This window comes from Antechinus flavipes, chromosome 2 (genome assembly GCF_016432865.1).
Source record: "Antechinus flavipes isolate AdamAnt ecotype Samford, QLD, Australia chromosome 2, AdamAnt_v2, whole genome shotgun sequence".
NCBI classification, from domain to species: Eukaryota; Metazoa; Chordata; class Mammalia; order Dasyuromorphia; family Dasyuridae; genus Antechinus; species Antechinus flavipes.
The window spans coordinates 33729917-33757378 of record NC_067399.1 but is presented as its reverse complement, the minus strand read 5'-3'; the positions used below and the strand labels follow the sequence as shown (position 1 = coordinate 33757378).

Here is a 27462-nt window from a genome sequence, read left to right as displayed (position 1 = left end):
GCGGGGGCGGCTCAGCGGCTGCGACGGCGCTGGCGGTGCCCCGGGCGGGCCGCGTCCCCCGGCTCCATGACGCCCCGGCCCCGGTTCGGCCCCCGGCCCCACGCGCGGTGCTACTGCGGCTGCGGCCGCCGCCGATTGTTTTTGTTTTCACAGGAACCGACCGATGACCTGGTTCTCTCCCGGGCTGCACCAAGCGCCGCCGGCCCGAGGGGGAGGGCGGGTAGAGAGCGCCTGGCCGCGGGTCGTACCAAGCGGGGCGTCCGCTGGAAAGAAGGGGGGGGCCGGATAGCCCACAGAGAGCGGCGGCCCGGGACTCAGGTAGTGCCGAGCGCGGGGCCGGCCGCGCGCAGCCGCGGTTAAAGCGTGGGCTGTACCACAGGAGGCGAGCGAGGGGAGAGGAGGGAGAAACCACCGGACACCCCCGCTCTTGCCAGGCCAAAGGGCATGCGTAAAGGGAAAGGGGGGAGGCTCCAAGCGGCTGGAATCCAGTGGGAAACGGCTTCTAACTCCTCCCCCGGGGACGGCGTGAAAACTAGCCAATGGCCCGGTGCCTAGAGAGGAGGCACTACGTCATGAGGGAATCTTCTCCAATCCAGCACCGCAACATCAAACCTCCCCCAATCCGGGTCGAGTGGGCCAAACCAACCGACACGCTGTCGGAGGGGGGGAAAGCGCTCCCGGGAAGGCAAAAGCAACACCGCCCCTTGCTTAAGGAAGCTTGTGCACCACGTCCCAGCTCCTTTCCTATTTCCAACCTCGCTAGGATCAGGACGGGAGTGGCCGACCTGACCAGGTCCCATTGGTAACCGAGGCCCCGCCGCCTCATACCACCCTACCAACCGTCCTGGGATGGAAAGGGACCACACTGGAGACTGGATCTCCAGCAGGAGCAAGCCAATGGCTTTTATTAGTCATTGTGATTAATTAGTGACCTTAGAACCCGGTTGGCTCGGTGGGCGGGGGGAGACGCGGGGAGAGAAGGGAGGAGGGAATTCCAGAAGGCAGGAAGGGCGCAGGCGCAGGCGAGAGGCGGAGCCGACAGGCGCGTGGCTCCCGCACGTGCGGAGGAGGGAAGGCGGGGCTCCTTTGGTTTCCATGTGTCGGTGTGTTTGTATTTATCCGCGGCGCGGGAGGGGTAGGGGAGGAGCCCCTGGATCGGGCTCCGCTGCGGCTGCTCCGGGAGCTTGGTCCTTCAGTCCTCCGCCCATGCCTCCTCTTTCTTCCGCGCGCCCATCCTGCGCTCTTGTTTGTAAACTCTTCGATTTCTCCAAATAGACATTTTCAACCTCTTCAGTTTGAAGAAAAAATGTTTAAAAAGCTCTTTCCATCCTCCTAGTAACTGGAGTAACTTGCAGGAAGACTTGAGTGCAAATCCATTCTCACTAGGTGTGGGACCCTGCCTCAGTTTCCTCATCTGCAAAATGGAAATAACATCCCGAGTGGTTTCGAGGATCAGATGAGATTATATTTATAAAGCGCTTCATAAACGCTATTGTTATTAGCTCATTCTGGAACCCTTTTTGCCCTCACCCCCTCCTGCCTCTTTTGGCCTTCACTGGTGCATGTGTCCACGGGGCAAGAGGAACCTCCATCGGCCCCCCCTCACCCAGATCCTACCTTTATCCCTGCCTGCTCTTTCCTCAGTCCCCATTCCCACTCAGGCCAGAAGTCTGGTTTCTCCCCCATCCCCTCCCGGACCCGGACTCCAACCCCTCCCTCTCCAGCTCTGGGCCAGGCCAGAGCATTTGGGGGCTCTGGTTTCTCCTCTCCTTTTCTGCACCTCCTCCCACTTCTTACCTGATGCTTGCCAAAGTTCAGACCTCCCATCCCTGCTCTTTTCTAGGAAAACTCAGCCATTCTCATCACTTGAACAATCTATGTAGAAAATTTTCCAAATTTGTGTCTCTGGCCCTGACCTGTTTTGCTCCCAAGACCCAAACATCTCCCTTAGAACAATCCATTGTTAACTCATATTTTTTAGAGAATGTTAAAAATTGTGTTACATTGTAATTGGGGAAATAAAATACTAACTTTTTTTTTAAAAAACGATCTATTGTTAACCTTGATCTTACCCTATCCAAAACAATATATCACCTTTATCAGAACCTGCTCTCTCTGACTTCCCCGTTTCTATCAGAATCTCCATCTTTTTTGATGTCTACAAGTCACAAATCCTATTATCTCTCCCATTTTACTTTCTCTTCCAGGCAGTTCTTTTGGTTTGCAGTTAGGAGTTTATCATGTGTCATATCTCTTAAAGAAATTATTTTACAAGCTTCTTGGAAAAACTCGAAGACCTCAAGAATAGTAGAATCTTCCTGTTGCCAATCCAGCAAAAAAAAGACATCATCCAACTTTTGGGGAGCTGTGACCTGATATCTCTTCCTGCTATTGTTAAAGGCCTCCTAAGAGACCCCAGCTACAAAAGATATGGAAACAAAAGTCTTTGACATTCCCCTGTGGTTCATCATCAGAAATGGGTAAGGTTTTATCCATGGAAATAACACAAAAGAAGAGGAATCATCCTCTGCTTGGCTATGGCACCCAAAAACCTTTTCCATTTGATTTGCACTTAAAACAAGTGCCAGTTCCTCCAATGGGAGCCCCTTGAGGACTTTTCTATTTGTATTCTCAAGAATTAGTGTTTTCTCATTCATGCATTCATTCTACATATTCTTCATCACCCCCTCCCTTCTAGCTGATTCCTTCCCTATCCTATTACCCCAAATTTGTTTCCCATGATGCTCAGCACAAAACAGTGAGACTGTCCCCTCACCAAGCCTTACATCTTTTTCCTACTGTGTCTGTTCTGCCAGCAAGGTCTCCCCTTTCCTTTCCAGCCTATTCTAAGCCCAGAACATACTGGCCCATTCTGCCCTCTTTTATCCATAGGCCACAAAATGACCAAAAGCTTCAGTGGGTGGAACATTAGAGATTGGGAAATACCATTCTAAAGGAGGAATCTTTTTGAAATGGTAAATAATGGATCTTCATCATCACCCCTTCCTTCCATCTTGCATTTATCAGTTTTGAATGCAATCAGGGTTGAGATTTTTAAAAAATGGAATAGCAAGGTAAGAAGGCTAAGTCCAAATTTCACCTTACAGGATCCCAGAATACTTTAGAAAGAAATATAAAGGAAAATATTTTTGATCAAAAGATAGAACTGGCACTGGAATAAGAAAGAGCTGGATTCAAAACCTGCCCCAGACACCTGCCAAGTGAAATTGACAAATGATGTAATCTTTCTTAGACTAAGTTTCTTATCTTCAAAATGAGGGGGTTCTTAAGCTTCTTAAGTGTGGGTCACGTGGCATAGCTGAATGTGAGGTCACAAAATTATGATTTATTATCAGGCAGTGCTTGATTTGTACCTATTTATATACCTACATACCATAGGTTGCATAGAAATTTCTCAGGTGTAAGGGGGCAACGAGAGGAAAAAGTTTAAGAAGCAGCCCTGCTCTAGGTGACCCCCTTAAGTCTCTTCTGTCTCTCAATCTAATAGCCTGTGGTTTGGGGGGTTTGTTTTGTCTCTTTGTCACTCTTCAGTTGTATCCTACTCTTCATGATTTCATTTTGAGTTTTCTTGGCAAAGATACCAGAGTGGTTCACCATTTCCTTCACCAAGAATCCTTGAAAAAGCAAGGTCCCTGTATGTGCAAGAATGTTTGTGGCTAGAAACTGGAAACTGAGTGGATGCCCATCAATTGGAGAATGGCCAAATAAATTGTGGTATATGAATTATTGTTGGGTAAGAAATGACCAGCAGGATGATTTCAAAAAGGCCTGGAGAGACTTAAATGAACTCATGCTGAGTGGAATGAGCAGGACCAGGAGATCATTATATACTTCAATAACAATACTATATGATGATCAATTCTGATGGACCTGGCCATCTTCAACAATGTGATGAACCAAATCAGTTCCAATAGAACTGTAATGAACTGAACCAACTACACCCAGCGAAAGAACTCTGGGAGATGACTAAGAACCATTACATAGAATTCCCAATCCCTCTATTTTTGCCCGCCTGCATTTTGGATTTCCTTCACAGGCTAATTGTACAATATTTCAGAGTCTGATTCTTTTTGTACAGCAAAATAACTGTGTAGACATGTATACTTATTTTGTATTTAATTTATACTTTAATATATTTACCATGTATTGGTCATCCTGCCATCTAGGGAAGGGACTTGAGGGAAGGAGGGGGAAAATTGGAACAAAAGGTTTGGCAATTGTCAATGCTGTAAAATTACCCATGCGTATAGATTGTAAATAAAAAGCTATTAAAAATTAAAAAAAAAAAAAAAAAGAAAAAGCAAGATCCCGGGAGAGTGAGACTGGTCCTTCTTAAATTTAGGGGATCTTGACTTCAACATGTGAATATGCTATTAGAGACAAAAGCCTAACTTTATTTGAAAGCCAACAAACCTTTAGTGGAAAACCACAGGTTAATTTTGGAATTTCATTATGAATTTGGGGAGCATAGAAAAGATAGCCTCTCTTTTAAGAATATTGATAACCAGGGCAGCTGGGTGGTGCAGTGAATAGAGCACCAGCCCTGAAGTCAGGAGGAGCTGAGTTCAAATGTGATCTCAGACACTTAACATTTCCTACTGTGTGACTTTGGGCAAGTCACTTAATCCAATTGCCTTAGCAAAAAAAAAAAAAAAGAATGTTGATAACCTCATTGTACACAACCACAACAAGATTATGTGATGATAGACTTGGCTCTTTTCAATAATAAGGTGATTCAGGCCAGTTCCAATAGATTTGTCATGGAGAGAGGATAATGGGAACTGAATGTGGATCACAATATAGCATTTTTATCGTTTTTGTTGTTATTGTTTGGTTGCTTTTTTCTTTTTTTTTTTTTTATCTAATTTTTCTTGCAGCATGACAAATGTGGAAATATGTTTAGAAGAATTGCACATGTTTAACCTATATTGGTTACTTGCTGTTTAGAGGAGGGAAGGAGGTAGGGAAGAAGGGAGAAACTATGGAACATAATTTGCCAGGGTGAATATCGAAAACTATCTTTGCATGTATTTTGAAAAATAAAAAGCCATTTAAAATATATTGTTCATCCTATAGAGAAAAAAATCATTTCAGTACTATAATCATGAAAGTTGGGAGGGGAGACAAGGGAGGGAGGGAAAGATGATTTGTTTTGAGATTGTGGAAAGTCATCTAAAAGGAAAAAGATTGAAGCCCCAGTTCTGCCATTTAACAGTCAGATAGCACAGGACAAGTTCTTTCACTCCTTCTCTGAGCCCTAGTTTCCTCATGTTCCAGTGGGAATCACAGAACTCTAACCTGAAGCCTAAAAGGCCCCTCAGAGGCCAACTCATCCAGTCCCTTCCTTTTGTGGACCAGAGGAATAGACTTTCCCAAGTTCACATAGGTGGTAAGAACCAGAATTGGCACTTGTATACTCATACAGGACTTGTATCTTTGCTTTTTAACTGCATTATTTCATGCAGACTTTTCCACACTTCAGAATATTTTCTATATTTGTTTTTATTTAGGTTGATACAATTATCATCTCCAATCTCCTGTCATGATCCATTTAGCCATTTGGCATTTTACTTTCAAATTTTTAAATATTATATAAAACATAAGCTACAAATACTTTGTATAAAATGTTTTATTTTTCTCTGAAATAGTGGATTTTTTTGATGAAAAATAAATATTTCTCTCCTCAGCCTCTCTGTGTGTGTGTGTCTCCCCTTCTATTCCACCTCTGTCTTTTTCTATTTCTCTCTGACTCTGTTTTTCCTACATCCTCTCCTCCCTTGTCTGTTTTTGTCTACTGCTTCTGTCTCTCCTTATCTCCCCTTTCTCTTTCTGATTGTTTTCCTCCCCTCTCTTCTCCTTTTCCCCCTGAGTAACAAGATTCATGATTCACTGGAAGGCTCTGCTTCCATTTCTCTAGCCATTCCGTGTTGCCTGGGAAATCAGTGCCATTTCCCACAGGCTTTCTCCCAGCACAGGAGACTTTGCAGTCCAGGACAAGGCCTTTCAAAATTATTTTTACATGTAGTGGTTTGGTTATGGGGCTGAGACTTGATGACTGATCTTTAATTATCCACAAAAAAAAAAAAAAAAGCCTATGGCATAATGTGTGTTAGACATTGTGCAATGTATGGTAGAGGATGTGTCAACAATGCCTTGCTGTTGCAACAAATGCTTCTATTAATAATTCAGTTGTATCACGTGGAAAAACAAGTGAGGTAATTATTCAGATTTACTCACTAGTCCTACTGAAGTCTCTGTTGATGTACTGAATGCCAAAAAAGCAGGCATTGTGTTTCCAAAAAGCCAAATTGCACTGTACGGTTCAGAGAGGGCGAGATTTACTGGCAAAAATAAAATGGCAGGATGATATTTGATACTTAGACTATTAAAAAGAAGTGTAATACATGACTACAAGTGTTGGGAGAGGACAGAATTTTTACAATAAGGGAAAGAAAGAATGATAGCTTTCCCAGAGAAAATTCACAAAGGCTTCTAAAATATATAAAATGCTGTGTTGTTAGGACTTAAGTTACACGAAGACATTTGTGGATTGTCCCTTTTCAAAGCGGATCAGTGACATGAAGGATGATGACTTGACTCGTGAGTGAATTGGATTTAAGGGAGACAGAGCCGTACCAAGTCATCGATTGATGTCACTCTCTTTCTCAGTCATCTGAGTCCAGAGGTAAGACAAAATGGGGATACTAGCCATGGCCCAGGCTGTGGCAGGTAACCCTGGTGAATCTGAAATCTGACAGAGCCCTAGGCCCTCCCTAGCACCTGTTTCACAATCATTCTCATCGGTCTGTTCTTCCAGCGAAGTCTTCACATGTTTGAACAGACATTCCCTTAAATCTCTGATGAATTGGAGGACCATGACCCCCCATTATGCTGAGATGTGGCTGCTGCACGAGCCATGGGTGGGAGCTGGCTGAATCAGGTGGACACCAAAGGCCTCCAAATCCTGACTCTAGATCTGCTAGTTCACTCTGCATAAGGATGCTCTACATAAAACCATAGGGCAGAGAATTGGCTCTCTCTCAACATTCAGTTTGCTGCCCAATCCTGAGGAAAAGTTAAAGTGGAACAAAGAACACATTTTTGGAGAAAAAAAAAAAATCTTTTTTTTTTTTTTTAAGTTTGTACAAAGCATTGAATTTTCACCCTTGAATCAGATAAAAGGAAATTAGTTAGTTCAGTGGATAGAGCACCCAGTTTGGAGTCAGAAAACTTGAATTCAAATTCAACCTCAATTACTTACTAGCTCTATCATTCTGGGCAGTTCCTTTACCTCTATCAGCCTGAGTTTCCTCATCTATAAAATGGGGATGATAATATCATTTATCTTCTCCCATTGACATGAGGATTAAATGAGATAATATTTGTAAAGTTTTTGTAAAATTTGTTTTTAAAAATGTCACAAAAATAACAAAAATAAAAATAGTACTTCAAGGTTACCATAAGTGCTTTTACATAAAGTATCTAATTTTTTTGGAGTCTCAGCCAAATTCAGTTTATCCATAAAAGCTTATCCTGTCTATTTACATTTGGATTTGTGATTAAAGGGACATGAATATTCTAAACAGCTTGTGTAAAGTATCTAATCACCTCCTGAAATTAGATCAACCAACAGGGAAGTACAAACTCCAGTGATGTTGTCATTTGTATTTTAAAATGTTTTCATCCTAACTTTTCTTTGTTATCATTTAGTCGAGTCTGACTCTTCTTGACTCCAAGGATTTTCTTGGCAGAAACATTGGAATGGTTTGCCATTTCCTTCTCTGGCTTATTTTACAAATGAGGAATGTTAAATGGCTTGCTCAGGGTCACCAGCTAAGAAGTATCTGAGACCAGGTTTGTTCTCAGGGAGATGAGTCTTCCTGACTTTAGGCCAGACACTCTATCCACCAAGCCACCTAGCTGCCTCTAGTTTTTCTAGGAACTTTATAAATATTAAAGGAACTCAATCTCTGTGTACACTTGAAGGATCCAAATCCATTTCTCAGCTCAGTGACTCTGTATATGATTCTACCATTTGGTTATTAGAAACACAAAGAGCCTTTACAAGAATTGGGTGGAGGCCTGTATTTAGGAATATTTATCATCACCAGCAACAACTGCTAACCAACTGCCACCAAGAGGCAGATGTAAGCCCAGGAGCCCTGAGATTGACAGCACCCCCCTCCCCAGACTAGTGATCCCGCTTCTAGGCCAGCCCTCATGGCCATGATCCAGGCAGATGAGAGCAGCCATCCCCACTGAGTGCCAACGACCTGCCACTCACAGAGCTGAAAGGTCAGCCTAGCTCACTAGCGAAATCGTCCCAGGATCCAGGAGCCAAGAGCCCTGAGAATAGCGATGCTTCCAGTCCAGTGCCCTTAGCCACTGTCCACAACCCCTGTGGAGATGCAGCCTGCCAACTGCTCTTGCAGGTGCTTCAGTTCATGTAAAGACCCAGGAAAAAAATTCTTGTCGAGTGATTCAGACCAGAAAGTGATATTCCATCGGGGGAAATGACATTTAAAAAGAAGCCTTAATATCTGCTTTGTCACTTCATGGGACTTTAAAATGACTTGCAACTGTGAGCCCCTTGAAATCAGAGACTTTCTAACTTCCCTATTTCTCTTCGAAACTAGTAAGTGCTTAATAGATGCTTCATTCATTCAGAAAACATTTCAGGATCTGCAAAATACCTCCCTTAGAAGTGACGGAGGCTTTTTGCAGGTGTACCAGCTCATAACAGTGGCCCCAGGAGAGGGGGAACCATATGGCCAATTTCAAGAGTTCCAAAACTTAATAGTCAAGAAAGCAAGTGGGGAATTCCTGGGCAGTACCAGCCTCTTAGGGAGAGGAGGCTCAGGAATAAGATGGAGGGGCAAAAAACTTGACTGGATTTTGCCCTCTTTTACTACCAGAAATTATTCAAATGGTGTAGTTTCCTTTTTAAACCTCAGAATACCATTATGAACCTAGAGGTTGGTATAGATCCCCCAGGGGTAAGACAAAATCATAGAAAAGGAAGAGATTGGAGATTGGAAGCCTTTTGCATGTTCTACATTGTTTTGTAGAATGAAACCTGTTCCTGATCTTCAAGTTATGCTTCTTAATTATACTCAGCTATGAACCTGTTATCTTTTCCCTATTCAGGTATAAACTCTTTTGGGGCACTTTTTCTCACCAAAGAGAAATCTAGGAACTGGAGAAATCAGAGAAATGCTTCATGGACCAACTGCTCTTATATAGAGCTTTGAAGGAGAATAAAAATCCTGAGAGTTAGGAAGCAGCCTTCTCACCCCGGCAACGCTCTCACTATGCTCCAGCAGCTTCCTCATACTGGGAAATCCTCTGTCCCTGCAACAACTTGCACCGACTGGATATTTCCTCCCAGAACCTGCATTTAAAAGAAGGGCCTCCAGGCTAGCCATAGTCACTCCTATCTTAGTGCATCTCTGGACTTCTTTTTTTCTTCTCGATGCCCCCATATTTCTCCCCATTCTCTTTCAGCTTCCTTTTATAATTTTCTTTTCCTATTAGAATGTAAGTTCTTGGAGGGCTGGATCTTTTTGCCTCTTTCTTATCTGCATTACTTAATACTGTATCTGACACATAGTAGATGCTTAATAAATGTTTACTGAGTGATTGAAGTAAGCAGAACCAGAACAACTTATACTCTTGTAACCCCAGGCCCCAAGCCCATTAGTATGGGATTCTGTCCTTATTGGTGGGGCTCAGTGTCCCACCCATCAGGCAGTGGACTTTGCAATTGAGGGCATACTCAACGCTCTAAAAATAAACAATTTTGAAGACTTGTATAAACTGAAGAAGAATGAAATGAGCAGTAGCAGGAAGACAAATGATAGCAACACTATAAAAATAAACCACCTTGAAAGCTTTAAGAATTCTTATCAACACAATTGCCATCCATGCTTCCAGAGAACAAATGATAAAGCATGTTTCCAACCTTCTGATAAGGAGGTGATACAGTCAAAGTAAAGAGAGAGACATTTTTTTTTTGGACAGTCACTTGCCACCGTGCCTAGGACAGAGTAGTCACTTGCTTGATTGATTGAACCTGGCCAATGAAAGAATTTGTTGTGTTTATCTCTAAAAATGTGTTTCAAAGATTTTTGTTTTCCTTTTTTTTCCCCGTAAAGTAGAGAGGGACAGGGGAAAAAATACACATACACACACACACACACACACACACACACAGAGAGAGAGAGAGAGAGGAGAGAGAGAGAGAGAGAGAGAGAGAGAGAGAGAAACACTCCAATAACAAGGAAAATGCTCTAAGAAACACCAAAGAAATAGCTACCTAGAATCAAAGCTATAACTAGTACAAGGCAACAGGGGCTTCAACCCCCTGCACTAAAATTTAGAGGCTGCAAAAATTTTACTAACCCCTTACTTACAACAGCAATAATATCTAGCATATAATACTTACTATGTGTGAGGCGCTGTACTAAGTGCTTAACAATTATTATCTCATTTGATCCTTACAACCACTCTTCAAGGTAGATGCTATTATGATTCTCATTTTACAGGAAATGTAAATGAGGAGACGGAAGCAAACAGATTAAACAGCCTGCCTGGAGTTACATAGCTAGATAGAAAGTGTCTGAGGCAACATTTGAACTCAGATTTTCCTGACTCCAAGCCCAGTGCACAAGAGTAGAAACAAATGAATTTGGCTACTAGTTAAGAAGCATAAGTAATTAAAATAGGATGGGAACATTGTTAATAAGCTCTATCTGTGACACTATTGTAACTAACTCCCCTTTCCCACTCAATTGCATTTGTTTTTCTTACTACTGATATTATTTTGCATCTTGAATTTTCACAGCTGATTTGAGAGCAGTTTTGTGCTGTTTATCTCAGAGGGAAGTCACTTTCTGCTCCCTTTCCCCCCCAAGCCATGCTTCTCTACCCTGAGGAAGTCTTCTCTATATCTTTCCCTGTCTCTCCAAACATTCTAACAGCTTCTCTGAATGTACTGAATGATCACCATTCATAGTGTTGGGGGAACTAGCTTCCAAGCCAGGGAGGATTGAGCTGTAGGATACAGCGACTGCTGCCCAGCCCTGCTTCCTGGTTCTCCCACCTTCCCAGCCATCTGTCTTAAAAACTGATGGATTATTCTATTATCAGTGCATTTCTATTTGTGTCTGACTCAGAATCCATGAGTCAACAAACATTTATTAATCACTTATGTATTTGGTGATGTGCTAAGCCCAAGAACTACAAAGTAGGAGCTCCCATTTTTATAAGGAAGACCATAAGTTAAATAACTAGCGTAAAAGAAAGGTGATCTCAGAGGGGACCACAGTCAGATTTTTCTGTAATACTTTCTTTTACGTTACTAAAATTTCTCTCTTATTTTGTTATTTTGCTACTTTTTTGTTTATAAGGCATGTGATTACACATTCTCCCAAGTGACAACAGAGGTTCTATAAACAATAACAAACATGGCCTGGATAGAGACAGGTCTGTCTGATGACTGACTAATCATCCATAGTGATGGGAGTCTGCTCAAGTGGAGATCTGGCTGGACATATTTAATGTTAAAATAAGAGGGGCAGAGATTCAAGGGAAGGGGACAATATAGAATTGAACTGATTCACTAAAGAATAAAGATGGGGGGGGAAAAAGAGAATGGCTACTGCAGACTGGATGGCCTGGGAGAGAGCTGAGGGAGTGCAAGGGATTGGAGATCATGAAGTAGATGGAACAGGTGTGGGAAGGCAGAGAGAGGAAAACCGATAAATTACTGAAATCAGAAGATTTTCTCTTGCCTTTCCTCTTCACAGATCAGATAGGTGTAATAGGAAGTGGAAGTCCCAAACACAGGTCATAAATGAGCACATAATAGGTGCTGTAACCTGGAAGAGGAAAGAACTGAGTTCAGATTAGCACTCAGACACTCACTAGCGATATGACCCTAATCTAACCCTCCTGACATCCAATTCTTTTTTTGGATTCATTACTTCATTACTGAATGGCCATTGCCTCTGTCAAACGAGATCTGTTAAAGACCTTAGTTTAGTTATTATTATTTTTGTTTATTTTATTTACATATATTATTTAACATTTAATTATTTAATTACATATGATTATATAAATAGTTATTATATATAAATAAGTATATACATCTAAAATGTAGATAACAAATATAATAATCACAAAATATATAATATATGAATATTTAATTATTTAATATGTATTTATATATTAAATATATAATATTTATTACTTTATTTATTTAATTTATATGTAATAGGAATATGTTTGATAGATGTTTATTATATAAATATATAATATTTGGTTATATGTTTAAATATAAATATATATTTATAATTTAGTTATTATTATTATAAGGGGAGTGAAGGATTATCCATTCTCCTTTCAGCTCTCCTTTATGTTCTGTCTTCCTCAATTTGAATGCAATCTTCTTGAAGGAAGGAACCATTTTGTTGCTTGTATTTGCATCCCCAACACTTAGCACAGGACTTGGTGCTTAATAAATGCTCAGTCTATCCACATATCCCTATCCACTATGTCATGCTATAGAAGGAATGGAAATGTTCCCTTGGTGCCTCCTGGTGGATAACCTATTATGTTAAGAGACAGCCCACCATAAATTGGTCAATTCAGATTGTTGGGAGTATAGACCATTGTCACAAGAGCCACTTTTGTGTATGGTCCAATAAAAAGAGTCTGAGTCACAACTTTTTCATCTTTACCCTGGTTGAAAGGTTGTCTTTTCTTAGGAATTTCTAACAGCTGCCTTTCAGCAGAAGCATAAGGTAAACTACATGGGAACACATGAATGAATGAGCATTTATTAAGCATTTACTATGCACAGTGAAGGTCCTAAGTTCAAATCCAGTCTCAGGCACTTAATACTTACTAGCTGTGTGACCCCAGGCAAGTCACTTAACCCCAATTGCCTGCAACCCCCCTCCAAAAAAAGGTCATTTATGATGTATAACTGTTCTAAGCACTGGGAAAACAAACATAGAATCTGAGACATTCTCTGATCTCAAGTAACTTACATTCTAATAAGGGATAGAGACACATCTAGCCAGAAAGACACTCTTAGTTTTGGAAATTTATAGGCTGGTAAGTAGAGTAATAAGAAAGTAGACTGATACAATTTCCAGTAATAATGGCAGAATTGATTATGACTCCAATATTGAAAAGGGAGGTAAGGGAGGAGAGGACAAGGAAGATGTGAGAGCTTCATCGGTTTAATGTTGGAAAGAACCTTAGATCCCATCACATCCAATACCTTCTTTCTATAGGTGAGGAAACTCAGGGACAGGACTTGCCCAGTGTCACATAGCCAGTGTCTAACGTGGAATTTAAAGTCACATCTCCCTGAATCCAAAGCCAGACCTCCATGTGTTGAGGAGAGCAAGTGAGAAATTGGCCAGAGTATAAAGCTCCCCAAAGATACTGGACTATGAATCACTCATTAATCAGAGCAATAGGGAGGCATGGAGCAGAAAGGGTTAACCACCATTCCGTGTGACCTGATCGGGACTTTGTGTACTTTACCAATCTTGGGAGTTACCTTACAAACCATTTTCAAAGACTATAATTTGCAGAGTAGGTGCTGACATACATTGGTAGAGGAAGTTTTCCTCATTAGGTTGTTCCTTATACCAATTAATTTACAAGACAGATCAAAAAAATAAATAAATAAAACAGTGCAGGGAGGAAAATGACAAAGGGTTGATTGCTAAGCAACCCAGGTGCCTCCTGGGAGAGTCCAGGTGTTTAGAGAGTCTTTGGGAGAAGAGCAAGGCAGTAAATAATAGGTACTCACTTGAGTGACTAGCAGCCTTAAAATGTATTTCCTGGAACAGGAGTCCAAATGATACAGTCTGTGAGTACTCTGTAGGACTCACCAGAGAGGGAAGAGAATTGTGTTGATTGGTTGACATAGATGATTACGCTGATAGTCATCCTCTGTGAGATGAAAGAAAAGCGACCCTCTACCTAGTACCATTGTTACCTTGAATGCTTCTATGGGATTTGGGATTCTCTTTTACCCATTTTGTGGAGACCTAGACATGAATGATATTGGATGATTTTCATAAAATATATTCTGAGTGGAGGCACAATGAGCCAAAGAACTCTTCCTTTCTGAAGGCTGCTCCAAAATTAGACCTGGTCGATATAAGCCCAAAGTCTGCAGGGGTCTGAGTCACAGGTTAAACAAATTTAGTCACAATAGAATGTATTCCATTTTCTTATCTTCTCAATACAAAATTTAAACCAAAATTGTACTCCCTGACAGCCGGAACTAGAACCTTCTGAATTACCCTCTCTCTTAAACCTCCCCATCCTTGATGGAGTTCACAAGCCTCTTTTTCTTTTACCCCCAAGACTCAAAATAACCCTTCAGAATTCCCTTTTTCTTGGGTGTCTTGCCTTTGTTGGGCTCCCCCTCCTCCCCAGCAATGAACATAACCAAATGACTTCCAGCACTTGTGATGATAACCAGTGTCTGAAAAACCCTTGTCACCAATGTGCTGTATGATGCTGGGTTTTGTCCTAATGAGGGTAACTCTAGGTGCCAGCCACTGGTCTTTCTCATGTTAAAGGAGAGGGTTAGATTAGGGAATCAGTAAGGTCCCTTAGAGCTCTGACATCCAGTGCTTCTTTAACTACCCATGCAAATATGAATTTACAATTACAAGGTTATATGATATAATGGAAAGAATGCTAGACTAGACTCAGTCTAGTCTTGATCTTGAATCTCATCTCTGATACTTAATAGCCTTAAGACTCTAGACAAGTCAATTCACCAAAGTGATTTTTTTCTATTGTGTAAGTCTGTCCTTGTCACACTATCCCAAAGAACTGCTCTGGCTCCCTATTCCTTTGAGGATCAAATAGAGTCGTCTGATTGGTATTTAAAGCTGTTCATGACTGCCATGGCCCCTTCCCATCCTTCCAGTCCTCTTACTCTCCTCCACATGTTTTATGACTCAGTAACACTGACCTGTGTCTCCCACTCCATTTTCCTCTCTTGGTGAAGGACTCTGATTGTTCCTCAGACCAGAAATACTGCATCCCTTCTCAGCTCCACTGTTTTACTTCTCTGGCTTTGTTCAAGACACACTTTAGACCTTAACTTTTGCTAGTCCTTCTCCCCGCCCTCTCTCCTCTCCCCCCCCCCCCCCCAGCTTTCCCCTTCCAACAAGCCTTCCATCAGTGTCATCGATTGCTTGGAAGTACCTAGTATATCCTTTGGTTCTTAGCATTGGGGGGGCATGTAGCATTTCTTAAATGCGTCAGTTTTATCATCTTTAAAATGGGAATAACAGAACTACCTCTCTCCCAGATTTATAGTAAACCATAAATATCTATGCAAATGTCAGTTCTTTCTAAAGTTTACATTATGTTTGACTGCTGTAAAACAGGAATCCAATTTAGAATAGCTGTATATATTGACACTCTGGAGGCACAGTTGATAGAGTGCTGGCCCTAGAAGAGGGAAGAACTGAGTTCAGATTAGCACTCAGACTCTCATTAACGATATGACCCTAACCCTAACCCTCCTGACTCCCAATTCATTCTTTTCTAGCTTTCATTACAATGGGCATTGCCTCTGTCAAACTGAGACCTCTTAAAGACCTTAGTTTAAAAAGGCTAAGTTCTCTTGCTGCATCCAGGGCCATCTCCAATCATTCTGTTCTAGTCCCTGGACCCAGATGGTTCCAGAAGAGAAGGGGAGGGTGGTGTACCACCTTGCACAGCCCTCCCTCACTCCAATCCAATCCATTTGCATGTCATAGCATCACCTCCCTGGTGTTATAGTTGTCTTCAAGAATGAAGGAAAAACAGTTTCTGTTGTTTTCAGTCATGTCTGCCTCTTCGCGACCCCATTTGGAGTTTTCTTGTCAAAGATACCTGAATGGTTTACTATTCCTTTCTCCAGCTCATTCTACAGATGAGTAAACTGAGGCAGACAGGGTTAAGCGGCTTACCCAGGATCACACAGCTAGTAAGTGCCTGAGACCAGATTTGAACTCATGAAGATAAATCTTCCTGACTCTTGCACTCTATCCACTATACTATCTAGCTATGGACAGGCTTTATCATTCAAACCAGCAATTCCAAGCCCTCTTATAGATTTTGAAGATATTTTGCCCAAATATCTGTCATAACAAAATGACTGGAAAAGGCAGGTAAATTGAGATCCGTTGTTCAGGACAACATTACAATTTGTATTCTCAATTTTTGCCATCACCTCAGCACAAGTTCCTATGAGCTGAGGTGGAATAAATGATGAGGTCAATGTGATTTATCTTTGAAGCCCCACATGTCCTCCTTCCCTTTGCTCCATTTTCTGAAGCTGAATCTGAAGATTTTAACTTCTTCATGACCAAGGCTGCTTTCTCTTTGTCAGTATTTCCATTATCCATATGGGCCATCTAATCCACAATTAGGTGAATCTATTACTGGGATGATTATCTAAAAGTAGTGGTCTCATACCAGGCTTTCATGCCCTCCTTAGTCCTCTCCTTCTGCAAAGAAAATAAAATGGTGCCCTGCTCCTGATTGTCTCAAATTTTGTGACTCAGCACCGGTAATGATGTTGTCCTGCTTAGGACAATCTATGCTGCAATTTTTCTTACATTCTCAGCATCTATGGAGTCTAGCTGTATCAGTCTTTACACATATTGTTTTACCATGAATAGAAACTCAATACACATTTCTCCCTTTTCTGCACAGTATTAAGAGACAAAAGTAGCATAGAGATCTTTGGATCCATTCCACCTCAAATATCTCTGCTAATGTTTATGCTGGACTCTCTTCTACAGGACTTTACCCTGCCTTTGTAGCTATCTCCCTTAATCATGTCTCAGTTTTATCAGAAGGCTCAGGGCCCTCTCTTGCCAATCTGCCCCAAGTTTCCTAGGATTATTCTCCTGGGGGAAACAGTTCATGTTCAGAGAAAATGACATTTTGAGACTTACAATATCTATCTTCAGCAAGGTATGGCCTCTGTCTTATTCATAGACAAAATAGAGTTTGTGGATTTAATTATCTCTCTGAAGGAATGCTTCCTTTGATTAGTAGGGCTCCCAGTTCAATAAGTAATTCCTCATCCTCAGGGGATAGACAGATCTGAAATCCCCAGGAATAGCTCTTTAGTGAAGAATTTTCAGATATATCTCTGTGGTCAAGAGTCTCAAATAGAATTAGAAAAACTTCCTGAATTCTCTCACCTCTCTTTATATCATTGGCCCTAACTATACTCTCTTGCGATCTTTTTTCTTTTCTGTCCAATATTCTTTAAAATGTCCTCATTCTTTTTTTTTTAAACATGGTAGAAATATATGTTAAATCCATCTTCATTTTTTAGATCTTTTGATATGGAGTGATTACTCTATAGTTAACAGGTAATCATGCAGCAAAGTTCCACATTATTCATAGGACATCAGAGCCAGGTTCATAATTAACCAGGTGGAAAATTTTTCGTTTAGAAAGGAAATAGAATAATGGGGAAACCTAATCAAGAGGCTTTTACCTTGACCTACAAAGGACTGTCCTCTCAACTTTGCAAGTAGTAGCAGTTTTCAGACTATTCTCCCTTTGGGCAACCCAGAGATTACCTTAAATGATGGAGTATTGGCTTAAAGTTGGCAATTATGCTTGAAATCAAAATTTAGAATAATATCAAATTATAATCCCAAGATATTTTACCTCAAATAGCAAAATTCAAATAATTATAGCTTAGGAATAAGTTATTGTTATTTTTTATCATTTTGCAATAACAATTAACAATGAGCACAAATTAGAACATCTAATTTACCTTTCATTTATAAATTAAGAATAATCACATTCTCTAGTTTTATGCATATAGTAAAAATGGTAATTGGTCAAAACCATAGACAAATGCTAATTACAATAAACTTTCCAACTGCTTATTAACCTCTAAAAGAAAATGAAATTTTTGAATTTGAGGTCTATTTTTATTATATCAAATATGTAATTTCAATGCAAACTATTTTAACAGATATGATCTGATAATTTTTATAAGAGATGATCAAATAATCTCAGATCAAACTCACTCTTTATTATAAATAAACTTTTAAGTCCCCCCACTTCAATTGGAAATGGTCCCTGTTTTCAAATTTCACTATTTTAGCATTTTACAACATTCTGTCAACAAAGATTATAGAATCTTGTGACCCTGCCCAATAGATAGATAATTAAGAGGCCTTGGCTGATTGTTTCCCCAAATACTAAATTCTTATTATTTATTTTAAAGCAAAATATATTCAATTAAATACTTAAGTTTTCAAACATTGTAACTATATTCTTTTTTTCACCTTCCCATGATTATATTCTTTAACAGCTCAATTCATAATCTAATAATATTCAGATTAAAAGAGAAACCACTAACTAGCGATACAATTGAAAGCTTTCTGGATGTTATTTTTCAAGTAAATAGCATTATTTATACAATGGTTTCCCAAATTTTACAATACAAGAAAAATTAGAAGCCTACCAATAACATAAACAATATTAGGGATTTTTAAAACATAACACAAAACTTTAATTTTTTGCTAATCAAATAGAATCAATTCATTTGAATGCAATTCCAAATCCTCTTCTGTAGAAAATCATCATTCATTAGTTTGGCATTCTTTATCAACCATATCCAAAAAAAAGCGTACTTACATTTAATAAAAATTAATAATTGCTAACATTTGTATAATGTTTACCATGTCTCTGGCACTGTGATAAACATTTTATAATCATCTTCTCAGTTGATCCTCACAATAATCCTGGAAGGTAGATGCTTTTATTACCCCATTTTACAGATGAGAAAACAGATAAACAAGTGAAAAGACTTTCTCACAGCCAATAAATGTCTGATTGAATTTGAATTCACATTTTCCTGATCCTTATAGTTTCCAAGTAAATCAAGCAAATTTTAGCCTTATTACCAAATATCAAATGTATTTTCCATTAAATTCCAATTTATCCTAATTATACTAACAGGAGAACACATCTCACATTAAATGGGACCACGATATAATTTAGTTTTAGGACAAATTTAAATCAGATCAAATCAAATCTTAATTTGTAATTATTAATGGTAGTATTCAAAAATCTCCATTTTCTCAAGGGCCATAAGCTTAAATTTAAAAGCTCACCACTGTTTTCAGTTAATTAATTATCATGGATTCATGATTAGTGATCTTACCTTCTTATTTCCCTCATTTTAGAGACCAAGAGACTGTAAGGATTGAGACATGTCCTTTGAATAATGCTTCAAGGACAGAATGTTAGTATGCTATATTTAGCTAATTTCATGCTGCTAATTTGCTTCTAAGAGTTTCTATTTGATAAATATTATAACTTTTTTTTCAAATTTAGTTGTTTTTTTTTTTTTGTGGAGGAAAAGGACATATATAGCATGAACAAAACATTATAACTTGCTAAAATACTTTCTATCTGAAATTACTACAGGAATTTCTCTAAAAAGTTTCTCAAATCCTTTTTATCTCAGTGAACTCAAAATCTTCCACAAAGATGTTTTATCAGCTAGAAGAATCTTTAAATCATAATTTGGAAGTTTACAGTACAGTATTACATGAGTTTCATATTTTAGTGTCTATTTAGTTTACAAAACCACAAATTTCGATGAACTTGGAAAAAAAGAAGAAAAATAACTTTCCTTTTCTTATCTGTCTTTCTTTCTATAATCTCCAACTTCACTAGAGTTGTGGAGGAAAAAAGAAAGAATTTCACAGTTCTTTTATCAAACCAAAAGTCTAATCAGAAGTCAGTGAAAGGAAATCCCATTTAATGCTACCAGTAGCTGGGTTTGACGTTCTTGACAATTGCAGTTGCCAAGGCAAAGGTGGAGAAGGGGCTCCACATGGTGATTGATTCTCCATGGCCTTCTTCCCTTTTGATAATTCGGTGGATGTCTCCTTCTGCCAGAGACCTTGTCCTGCTGGAGGCTCCTGCAAATTCTCTTAAAGCATCCATCCCATTTACAAGGAAAACATGCCCTTGGATGATTGGATTCGTGTAATAATTAGATGGGACCAATGCTATTTCAAGCATCTCTCTCATTACAATATCACAGGGAGATGGGATTAATGAGGGCAGTACCCTTTCCTGCAGGTTGGTTGTTCATGTATTTAAAGACCAAGTCAAAATATGAAGTCCCTCAGACTTTATACACAGAAATCAGAGAAATTATACATATGAGTAAATATACTAGATAACATAGAATGGGGAAAAGCTCTCCTTCTAGGAGCAAAACAACCAAGAGAGTATCAGATTTCATTCAAAGGGGAAATTCCCCAAAGCTGGGGATGGAGACATGATGAAGACTTGTAGCTCCTTTCATATTAGTTTCTTCCCAGCGTCTTTTTCCCCATCAGCAACCTGAAAACTAACATATGGTTCATCTTCTCTCTTGGAGCTAGCAGCCAGAAGAGCCTGAAAAGCATGGATCTCTCCCTTTCTCCCCAACTTCTCCTCATACCTCCAGCTAACATAGGGCATTGATTTCCTTCAGAAGTGGAGGAATTAAAAAATGGAAATTTTATTCTGGATGTAATTCTTAATAACAAGGGGGAAACTAGTTGCTTGGGTAGAAATGATGAAAACCTTAAAGGGAAGTGACCTTACTTCCTTCTATTTGTATTAAATGAGAGGAAATTTAAGATTGACATGTATCCTTGGATTAGGGGAAGCAAATTTCAAAGGGTTCGGAAGAAAGAGAGGCAAGATCCTGATGTATTGAAATGCTACAGAGCAAGTTATTCTAGGATAGATGGATATTGCTCAACAATAAAATTCTAAAAATACAAAAGGAAAAAATTTCAATATAGAAGATAAATGGGATTTGTCTGAAAAGACTGGTAGGGATTAGCAAGTAACTTACCAGCAACTAATATATTAAAAAGAAATACACAGAAGATGAAAGCAAGATGGAACAGCAGAGAGTGAATATAAAAGTCTGTCATGGTTCTGTAAAAAATAGTGACAGGGATGCTAAAGAACATAATGAACTGAAGCTGGTGAGGGAAGCTAAGGAAAAGAAAAAAGAATTTGTTTGACTATGCTGGAAGGGAAAAAAAAGGACAATCAAAAAATGGATAGAGTCAAAAATAACTAACAACAGAGAGAAGATAGAGGTGCCCATTACTTATTTTACTGTTGTTTTTCTAGAGAAAAAACAGAATAAAAATGAGTAATAGGGAGTTGATACCCAAAATAAGTTATGAGATAATAAGACAGTCTTTCCTACCCTTAATGAATTCAAGTCACCTGACCCAGAAAAAATATAATCTTAGGTCCTGAAAAAAAAAAAAAAACTGGCAGATATTGTTGAACCACCAATGGTAATATTTAAAAGATCATGGAAAACAGGAGAGATTCCATAAAATTGGGAAAGAGCAAATATCTTGATTTTTAAAAAAGGAAAGAGAATAATATTTAAATTATGAGCCAATGAGTTTGACTTTGATTTTTGGAGAAACTCTAGAAATGTTCATTAAAGAGATGATCAGCACACATCTAGAAAAAGGAGCAATGTTTATGAGGATCTGTTATGGTTTCATCAAGTTCATGCTAAACTTAGCTCATTTCCTTTTTGACTTGATTGCTAAATTAAGAGATGAAGGGAATGTTATATAGTTTATGTAGATTTTAGCAAAATTTTTGATAAAGAATTTCACACTATTCTTGTAAAGATGGAAATAGATGGACTAAACAATACTCTTAAGAATTAGTTGGATGGTCAGACTCAAAACATAGTTGTTAATGATTCAATGTCAGTGTGGTGGGAGATTAGTATCCCAGTGTTCTATGCTTGGCCGCATGCATTTAATGGTTTTTTTTTTTTTTTTAATGCTAAACTTAGCTGACATGCTCATAAAATTTACAGGTGGCACATAGCTGGGAGGATTAGCTAATAGATCAGATGACACACTAAGTATCTCAAAGGATCTTGATAGCTTAGAATGGTGGCCTCCAAATTTTTTTGATCAGGCATTCTAATGTGTAAATACTTATATATAAATGTGGAAAGATGTGTGAAAGGAACCTCTAATATAGACCTACTGGCCCATAGGTGAACTAGATAAATATCTAATCTGAGATCTACCCCACCTTGTCTCCAAGAAAGACTAATTTCTGCCTTTGTAGAGAGTAGGAGCTGGCCATGGTTATATTACTATTGACTTCCAGAAAAGAATAAGATAAGATCTAAGATAGATCTAAGATAGCCATGGCTAGACAAGTTCTCCTTTGCTTTCTTCAGAAGGAATATTCAGCTAGGATTACCTTTCTATCACATATTAAATACTGGTAATTCAGGAGCATGAAGCTCTTGAAGAGGTTCAGAATTTTTAAAATCATTTTCACCCACAATTTTTTAGCAACAATGGAAACTGGTTTCCTCAGATATATCTTATAAAGTGGTCAGTTGTTAGACATATACTTACTATTTCCTCAGAGATAAAAATTTGATGCAGACGTTTTAAAGATTTTTGACACTTATATTCTCTAAATCTGCCGTAGATAATTGGTAATATTTTTCTTTGCACTACCAAACAAAAGCCTCACACGTATAAAGTTGGCATCTGCTGCCATCTTAAGCCAATAAAATCAATTATTAGCTCTAGAGTTCTTTCTTGAATACTATATCCAAAGTGATCATGTAGAACCTTTATGGCCAAGGAACAAAATGTCCTGGGAGGCACCGACTACTTTCTGGTATCATATGTGGTATCAGTGACAGTCTAATACTATTTCTCTGTTGACTGCTCCAATTCCTACCATTGTCTCAGCAATAAAATCCATTTGAGAGATTAGCATCTGAGCTCCTTGACATCACCCCTTCACTTCTTGGCTTGCCTTTCCTCACGTAGTTTTCAGACTTTTCACAGTCATCTGTAGACAGGGGATGTAAAGAAAATTGGTTCAATGAAATGACATTCACATAGGCATCTGGCATGCTGCCTGGTGGAAGTTCCAAGCTTCAGCTGTGATGTCAATTGTTAGCAGTCCAGCTCCTTGGTTGTTACCTGCTGTTTTTATTCCTTTTTTTTGTTAGTGTTCTAGTTTGGCTATTCCATCACTTTCTGGAAAGGAGTATCCCCTGGCTGGTCATATATGCTGAATTTATAGTTGATAAGCTCTGTCATCCATCTAGAAAAACAGTATCCACCTTAGCATTGCCCAGACTATGTCCATTGATTTTTGTCAGACTATATTTGTAAATGATGATTAGGTGGTCTGTAGTTAGGAAGAATTCTCTTCCTGAGTTCAAGTCTGGCCCCGGTACTCACTTTTTTTGTGACCCTGGGAAAGCCACTTAATACTCTTTACCTCAGTTTTCTGATCTATAAAATGAGTTGGAGAAGGAAATGGCAAACCACTCCAGTATCTTTGCCAAGAAAACTTGGAATGGGGTCACAAGAAATCCTTCATTCTTAATATCTTTAAATACAAAAAATGGACTCAAAAGAGTCACACACAATTGAAATGGCTGAACAACAAAAATTGCGAATTCACACCATACATAAGAATTTCTCAGTAACTGCTCGAGTTATATCTAAAAACTACAAATTGTTCATAGAATAATGGGCATTTTTGTTGCTCAGGCCTCTGCGAACAAAATTTTGTTTCATCATTGGTTTCATGTGACCATTACTCCCTTAGTACAGGACTGTTCCTAGAACTTTCAACAAGCAAGTTCATCTCTACATTTCGTATTCTTCTCTTTCTATATCTTTTCAGTTATATATTATTGAACAAGGTCATTCAAACTTTTAATTTTAAATTTGGTATAATTCCCCAAGTCTAGCAAAATGCTTAATTTTAAAGGCTTTTCAGACATGGTCAAATCAGAACTACTTCTTTCTCATCCCTTTCTAAGTAATCTTCTTACCTTGGAAGATACAGCTGCCCCTTCCTCTGATTGGCAAATTCCTCCTTGGAACTGCCACCTGAGCAAATGTCCAAGCCAACATTGATATTTTCTTGGCTCGGTTCCTGATTCTGTGAACTTCTTACCTTTACTCACTGGCTTTTATGTGCGGTCTTCTCTCATTAGAATGTAAGCTATTTAAGGACAAGAACTGCTTGGTTTTTCGACTTGTACTTGTATTCCCAGTACTTAATACAGTGCCTTACACATCATAGGTGCTTAATAAAGTTCTCTCTCTTTCTCTCTGTCACTATCTCTGTCTCTCTCTGTGTGTGTTTTTCTCTGTATGTCTCTTTCTCTCTCTGTCTCTGTCTCTCTCTGTTTCTGTCTCTGTCTCTCTCTTTTTGTCTCTGTCTGTCTGTCTCTATCTGGTCTGAGTAATTATTTATGCCTTGTTAAATAAAATACCCTATGATCCACATATTTGACTTACTTGTTATGATACAGTATGACCAACATACTTAAGATTCAGGCTTATCTATTGAAAGCATTAGGCCATTTTCTTTCAGAACAGGATTTCTTAACCTTTTTTGGTGATCTCTTGACACTCTGGTAAAGTCTTCTAATTCCTAATGTTTTCAATTACATAAAATGGATTGTGATAGAAACTAATTGTATGAAATAGTTATCAAATTATTTTTAAACCAAGTTCATAGACCCCAGGTAAATAATCCCTTGTCTGGTCAATCCAACACTTTCATCAATAATTCAGGGTCTTCTTAAAGATAGTGAAATCTGGCAACAGCAAGATTATACGATGATCAATTCTGATGGATGTGGCTCTTCTCAACAATGAGAAGGTTCAGGCCAGTTCCAATGATCTTGTGATGATGAGAGCCATCTACACCCAGAGAGAGAACTGTGAGGACTGAGTCTGGATCACAACAGCATTTTCACTTCTTTTGTGGTTGTTTACCTGAATTTTTCTTTCTCATTTTTTTCCCTTTTTGATATAATTTTTCTTGTGCAGCAAGATATATAAATATATATGCCTATATTGAATTTACATATATTTTATCATGTTTAACATATATTGGACTACTTGTCATCTAGGAGTGGGAGTGGAGGGAAGGAGGGGAAAATTTGGAACACAGAGCTTTGCATGGGTCAATGTTAAAAAATTATCCTTGCATATGTTTTGAAAATAAAAAGCTTCAGTAAAAAAAAAAAAAGTGAAATCATCAAGCTATACCAACACTCATAGATTGTTCATATATGCAACTACTTTTTGGATCTCAAAATCAATAAACATTTATTAAGTACTTAATATGCCAGGAATTCTACTAAGCATCAGAAATATAAAAAGACAAAAGAAATCCCTGCCTTCAATAAGTTTGCAGTCTAATGGGGAACTAGTCTTTGGAAAGTGGATCCAAGGTGCCTTGGGATCTAGGCAACTAATTTAAATGGACATGATCCACCTATACAGATGAAAGCAATCTTCTTATCTTCTTCCATTGGATGCTAGTAAGAGCCACTCACAAGTCTAGTACAACATTCTCCCCCCCCCCCCTTCCCAGCTGACTATCGGATGATCTAGGACAACTTGGATTCTTAGTATGATGTACCAATCCACTCTAGTCATGGGGTTGGACAAACTTTGGAAAAGTCTGATCTAATCCACTGACATTTTTATATGATCTGTGAGCTAAGAAGTCATTTTGGTTTTGTTTTTTTACATTTTTAAATACAATAAAACTTTATTTTAAAATATAAAAAAAAATTCTCACCTGCCAAGTTTTACAAAGTTTGCAAATCCCTGGGCTACACATACATACTTTCCATCCTTCTTCAGCACCTTTACTAGGACTCTTATATTTTGATGACCCTAAAGGATTCTTGAGGTGTCCCTTCTGAGATCGTTGATCACATACAAAGGCATTTTTCTAGAGCTTTCTTGGAATGCTCTGGACTTGGCAAGCTAGATCTTGTGAGTTCTCCCAGGGTATGCCCCACATCTCACTTACACAATGAGAAGATTTAACGTATTGTCTTCTTACTAAGTTACTGCCCCAACTATGACTTCTATTCCTCTAGAGTTGGAAGATCTTTGAAAATTAAATTTCTCTGGATCCAATCCAGATGTTGAAATACCAGGGTTCATATAATGTTCACCCTCACCCCCTTGATACTTACTATCTTCCTCTGTATCTCCATGGAAGCTCCATGGTTATCCAAAACAAGTAAGCATCATACCTCACCTTTTTTTGTTGGCAATATTCTGCTATTATCTCAGAGCCTGGAATTGGTTCCAGATAAGGCTAATACTTCTTTATCACCTATAATATTGCATCTGAACACCCAGAGCCAGAAGATCCATTGCCTTGTTAACACCAGCACCTTCTTCAAGAAATCCCAAGTCATATAAATAATATACTCCAAATATGGGTTGCTATTGTCACTCAATTCTCTGAGGCTACAGAAAAAAAAGTGTTTTCTTCAAATGTGTCTCATAAGGTGACTGGAACAAGATGGCCATATTCTCCAGCATCTATGGCAACAAAAAGATACTCATCCTGCATTTTTATAGGCACCTCCATAAGGGTCCATACCTATAGGTCCAGGTAGAAAAAACTCCTGATTTTCTCAGGGCAAAGAATTGGAAATTGAAAGGATGCCCATCAATTTGGAGAATGGCTGAATAAATTGTGGTATGTGATTATGATGGAATACTATTGTTCTATAAGAAATTATGAGTAGGATATTCTCAGAAAAATCTGAAAAGTCCTCCATGAGCTCATGCAAAGTGAAATGCACTTTGGAGAAAGTAATAGAAATATTGTGGATTGATCAGCTGTGAATGACTTTGCTGTTCTCAGAAATACAATGATCCAAGATTACTCTGAAGTCTTATGATGAAAAATGTTATCTATACTTAGAGAAAGAACTGATTGTTCTGTCTGAATACAGATTGAAATATAGATTTTTAAACTTTATTTTTCTTGAGGGTTTTTTTTTGGGAGGAGGAGATCTAGGTTTACTTTTGCAATATGACATTTGTGGAAATGTTTTTCATAACTTCATATGTGCTTTCTCAATGGAGGGGAGAGGGAAAGGGAAGGAAGGGAGAGACTTTGGAACTTAAAGTATTAAAAATTACTTTACATGTAACTGATGAAAAATAAAATATTAAATTTTTTTCTAAACAAAGACTTCTGAAGCCATATATCTGGGAAAGCAACCTCCATGAAGATAAGACCAGCCATACTATCAACTGCCATCTTTGGGGCAGATCAGCCTGTCAAGCTGGAACATTGAGGCTTCTGAGGAAGATACAAGAAACATTCTGTGCCTGATGGGCCAAGCACCTGCTTCATCCTCAATCATTACTTTCAACTACAACTAGCCACCACCAATGGACAGGAGCTATAGCTACTGCTTCCTTACTGAAGACCTGGAAAAGAAAACTCTTGACACCATTTTGGTCCTGAAAGTGGCTCAAAATCAGAAACAAATATAGT

General features: G+C 38.8%; 1 long non-coding RNA gene across 1 annotated transcript; it reads left to right on the top strand.

The window, feature by feature from the left end:
* The first annotated feature begins 87 nt into the window (after nucleotides 1-87).
* Nucleotides 88-27462, top strand: LOC127547466 (uncharacterized). The gene is made up of 3 exons (XR_007950187.1): nucleotides 88-2480; nucleotides 6543-6706; nucleotides 27153-27462. It is a non-coding gene; the product is annotated as an uncharacterized LOC127547466 (long non-coding RNA).